Here is a 6,000-nt window from a genome sequence, read left to right as displayed (position 1 = left end):
TTAGAGATAAAAAATCTACTTAAAACACGGATGCATAGAATACGGAAGAAGCAAACTCCAATTAATCTCAGATAAATAGCATCGTCCTAATAAAAAAGATAACTTATTAAATTCAGGCTTTTTTATTTATATAAATATTAAAAATGTTTAATTCCCTAAATAGGCATAATGGAAAAATATTGTCAAAGTGCGCATAGCCAATTCACGTGAAGCATTTGCGAAATAGATTTTGTTACCATTTTGTACGTAGCACCTGCGAAATGGATTCAGATGTGCCAGAGTCATTTCTAATGCATCGTCCACGAAATAGGAAGGCCCCATTTCTGCTTTGTTGGTCGTGAAATGGAAGATGCCGTTTCTACTTTATCACCTGTAAAATGGGCGAAGTAAGAGAGCATAATAAACAGAGAGCAAGAGTATGAGAAAGGGATAGAATAAAAAAAATAAATAAATAAATAAAGAAGAATAAAATAAATGAGATTAATTTTTCCTTTTTATAACAAGTATGTATAACATGAATCTTAATTTAAAGAGGAAGAAGATGCATCTTAAAGAAGAAACGAAGAATAAACGTACTAGAGGAGAAAGAAGGAGAAGAAAGAAAAAACTAGGGCAACACATAATATAATGAGTTGTTATATGTTAAATTAGATTGGGCCTGATCCAATATTTTTTTAACACTATAATAATAAGAATAATAATAAATATTTAATAAAATTTAATTTTTATAACTTAAAATTTTAATCTTATTTATTATTTAAATACTAATTTAAAATTTTATTAATATATTTTTATTATTAGTATTTTTTAATTTATTAAATTTAAATTCTTTAATTAATAAATACAGATTAAATAAAATATTTTGTTTGTAAATTTTAAATGGTTATATGATTGCATTTTACTTCTTTTGTGTTTAAGTTTTTAAAATTTAAATTTCACTATAAATTTAACATTTCAATTCTAACTAAATATTTAAATTCTAACCATAATTAAAATATAACCATTTTAAATTTTAAATAACTTTTAGGTAACTAACTAAATACTTTATTTAATTGTGCTGTTATTTAAAGAGTTAAAATTTACAAAATTAAAAAATACTAATAAAAAGATATTAATAAATTTTTAAATTATAGAATTCAAATAATAAATCAAGATTAAAACTTTAAATTATAAATTAAAAATTAAATTTCATTAAATATTTAATATTATTCTTATTATAGTGTTAAAAAAATATTGGATCAGGTTCAATCTAATTTAACGTATATATGACAACTCATTATATTATGTGTTACTTTAGTTTTTTCTTCTTTCTCCTTCCTCCTCTTCTAGTGCCGTTTATTCTTCATTCTTTTTTTTCAAAATGCATCTTCTTTCTCTTTAAATTAAGATTCATGTTATATATGTTTGTCATAAAAAAAATTAATCTCATTTATCCTATTCTTCTTTTTTTATTTATTTATTTTATTCTACCCTCTTTCTCATACTCTTACTCTCTGTTTATTATGTTCTCTTACTTTACCCATTTTGTAGGTGATGAAACAGAAATAGCATCCTCTATTTTGCATACAACAAAGCATAAATGGGATTCCCATTTCGTGGACGACGCATCAGAAATGACTCTGACATGTCTGGATCCATTTTGCGGGCGCTACGTACGAAATGGTAGCAAAATTTATTTCGCAAATACTTCACGTGAATTGACTATGCGTATTTTGACAATATTTTTTCATTGTGCGTATTTAGAAAATTAAAATATTTTTAATATTTATATAAATAAAAAAGCCTTAAATTCACATGGTGAAACTAATTCAACAAAACAAGCAAATTCTTCTAACAGCTCGAGTATCCTTAATTTCACCTTATTTAACCTACTTTAACTTAATTTAATTTTTATTTACATTAAATTAATATAAAAAATTCTAATCACAAACTTTATTATACTAATTTAATTAATACTTTGATAATAAAATGCCTAACAAAATCCTAAATTAAACTCATAAAAAAATTTGAAAAAAAACCCAAACCCTAGTCACAAACTTCATTACAATTATTTAATCAATAATTTGATAAAATACCTAAAAAAATTCTAAACTCACAAAAAATATGAAAAAAAAACTATACCAAATCCTAATCACAAATTTCATTACACTAATTTAATTAATAATTTGATAAAATACCTCAATCTGAAAAAATAAAAAATTATACCACATCGTAATCACAAACATCATTATACTAATTTAATCAATAATTTAATAAACTACTTAACAAAATTCTAAACTCACAAAAAATAAAAACCAACACCAAAAGCCGCAAATTTGGGGGTGCGAGTTTGGCAGATTTTTTTTTTATTTGGTGGGTCCCAAATCCTTACCCCACCCGCTTCTTTTAGCAAGTTCGACGGGTCGGCCTAACGAGTTCGACCCATTTTGCCACTCCTACTCTACACTGTGATTTCATTACGAAACCAAAAAAAAGTACTTTGGCACCTCTAATCACTCAAAAAAGATCCGTTCTCGAATTTTGTAGCTGAATATATAGTATATGAAAAGGAACAAATATAATGAAGATAAATTTTTTTGTATTTTTGTATTTTTCTCTTTTTTTTTGTATGGTATATTTTTTTATTGTTTTTTAAATATAAAATCAACAAGAATGATAAGATAATAATAAAATACAAACAAGATGGATAAAAACATAAAGGACTTGCAAGACACTAGACTTTTTTTTTTATACAAGAAGAACAGATATAGATTAATAAAGATTATAATCTAATACATGAGTTCTGATACTAAATGATAAAGAAAAAAAGAATAAACAAAATGACATGAATTGGATTGAATAAGAAAGATATATTAAAATTGAAATAGAAATAAAAGGTATAGATTAAAATTAAATAAAAAGAGAATCACTCTACTTTCTATTCAATTTCTTGATACAACAAAAAAGAGACTCCTCAACCTAAGTTGTCCACATCATAGTTTGAAAATTAAATCGAAGGGACTCCTCAACCTTCTATCCAATTTCCCGTACAACAAGAGAGACTTACTCAACCTCACTTGTCCACAGCAGGAGTGGCAAAGCAGGCCGGTTCGCGCTAACCCACCCCATCCCGCCTAGGTCCACGCCATAAAACAAGACGGACCAACCCGTCCCCACAACTAAGGTGGGTTCAAAATGCTAGCCCGTCTTACTTTATGGCGGATTGGCGAGTCGTCAGACTAACTCGCTTGACTTTTTTTTTAAAATAAAATTCATTGAAATTAATAAAAAATAATAATTAAAAAATCAAAGACAAATAAAAAATAGTCAAATTATAATATAATTTTTTAACTATCTTTTTGTTAATTTTAAATTTTAATAAAATTATTTAAAATAATATTTGTCAATAGAATTATCTTTATTTTAAAAAATAAGTTACATAATTTGAGGATATATACGAAATTATAAAATAAAATAAATAAAATTAATAACTAAAAGAAGAATAAAAATAAAAATAAAAAATGTTTAAAAATTATATAATTATTAATTTTGTAGCAGTAATCACTCTTTTATTTAATAAAAAATAAAAACCAACACTAAAAGCCGCAAATTTAGCGGTGCGAGTTTGGCAGAATTTTTTTATTTGGTGGGTCCCAAATCCTTACCCCACCCGCTTTTTTTAGCAAGTTCGACGGGTCGGCCTGATGAGTTCGACCCATTTTGGCACTCCTACTCTACACTGTGATTTCATCACGAAACTAAAAAAAGTACTTTGGCACCTCTAATCACTCAAAAAAGATTCGTTCTCGAATTTTGTAGCTGAATATATAGTATATGAAAAGGAACAAATATAATGAAGATAAATTATGGGATATAGTCATTTTTGGGTTGAAAATAAGTATTTATTTTTAAATAAGAATTCATTATTATAAAAGTGAACAATAATTATTTATTGATCAAAGAGAGTACTATTTGGTGTTGTTTGGTAACTTGCTGCGTGCAAAAATTTGAAACACGCGTTGGCAAATTATTAAATCAAATTGGATTATTATTAACTTTAATACCTGAAATGAGTATAAATTAAACTTGGATTACACATTATGGAAGAAGTAGAATCGCGTATAAGGCTATATCAAATAGCAATATAATGCAACCTGAGGCTGCGTCCTTATTACCTGTCACCTGGTTTCGTTATATTATTGTGGAGCCAATTATTATTAGTTGTTATAAATTAATTACGTTTGGGGCGTTCACGTGATACATACTGATGATGAATCATAGAGCTAGATTTTTTAATTTACACTTTTTTTTAACAATGTCTGGCTCACATTTGAGCTCACTGTACTCTCTTCTTCGTGCTTCTAAATTAAGCAATGGGTTAACCTGCTGTCACTGCTATGTGCCTAGTCCTAATAATGCTTTCTTTGTTTCAATAATAGAAGACTATTAGATATTAAAAGAGCCGAGTATAGCATCTTGGTTTGTTTTTGGTTTATATTATTCACTTTTTACAAATGCCAGCTAGCGGTGCTGTGATATTATACTATGTTTGTAGTTAAATTGACCCAATTCAATTCGTCTCAATATGTTCTATGTTGTATGTTAGTTTCATCCAACCAGCATTGAATTTTTCTAGAAATTCGGCGAGCAGAGAGAGGATATTGAATTTTGCTACAGACACTGCGAAAACTACGATTGTAATCATGGTCAGGTTCACGCGGAAACGAGAAAATTGTTCACATCTCAGTGTTGACAACTGTGATCTTTTTGTATGTTGTCATAATTGTCAACTCAAAATCGTCGTCGTTCGTGTGTGTTTGTATGTCTTACTCCAATTCGACAAATCTCAATGTTTCCATTTTATTAGCATTTAGAGGCATGAATATTATTATATTCTTACGTACCCTAATAAATGATTTTTATTAATTAAGCATGCAAATCAATTATGGATCCTTGTTATTATATTCAATACTTACAGCTAATAAGTTGAAAAAGTTATATATAATACCATTTATAGTAAGAGAAAATACGGAGAGTCAATATATATAATTTACAATGTGTATAATGAAAGAGATTGATTATGTAATAGTGGTTATTTTTAAAATTAGAATAAATACGAATAAATTTTATTTTTATTTTATATTGGACCAATTAAATAATTTATTATACATATTGTATAAATATATTTTTGGCTCCCTAACAGACTCTTATAGTAAATACAAGACTCGTCTTTATTTTTAAATTACAAACGCCATAATCTATCCTAGCATTAAGTTTAGCATGACAAATTAAACGCGAATAAATAAATATTTTATCTCATCCATCAATATTCGTAGCAAATTTTCAAATGTGTAGTCGTATTATTATTATTATAATATTATTTAATTTGTATTTGGAGCTTTCGTGTGATGCATATTCCACGACGGAAGACAAAAGTCAAAATTAATTAATACGTAGAGGCCCGTAGAATCTCAATCTTGTTTTATTTGAGGGTCATGAGTAGAATCTGAATTTGAACATATATATACTTAGTAGACACCCAAAGAGGAAGCAAATTAAACAGAGGCAGAAGCTATATAATAATGAAAATACTAAAATTTGAGTGAATTTTGGTTGATTATATTTTTTTGTTATAAATTGCTTAAAGTCAAGATGGTTCGGGTACCCCACTTGAGAATGGAGGCCCGTGTGAGAGGCCCATTGTAGACGAGATGGGAAGCATGCATTTCCTGTGCTGCTGTGTCTGGCCTAATTTTGCATCCCAGGTGTTGTTGACCTCTGATCTCCAATAAGAAACTCTTTTTCTATAATATCTCCAATCAAATTTATCCATCCATCCATCAATTATGCTAAATTTCAATTAAGTCAAGTATGTAATCATTGTGCGAAGAATTTTGAGTGGAATACGAGGCATATGGGGACGAGTACAATGTTGAGGAAAAAACAAACGATATATAATAATACAGGCTAGCTGATAGTATATGACAGGTAAAAATACACCACCCCCAAGGACTTTATTAT

Source organism: Arachis hypogaea, chromosome 8 (genome assembly GCF_003086295.3).
Source record: "Arachis hypogaea cultivar Tifrunner chromosome 8, arahy.Tifrunner.gnm2.J5K5, whole genome shotgun sequence".
In the NCBI taxonomy this organism is placed as follows: Eukaryota; Viridiplantae; Streptophyta; class Magnoliopsida; order Fabales; family Fabaceae; genus Arachis; species Arachis hypogaea.
The sequence above is the reverse complement of the archived record's forward strand: the minus strand, read 5'-3'. Positions refer to the sequence as shown.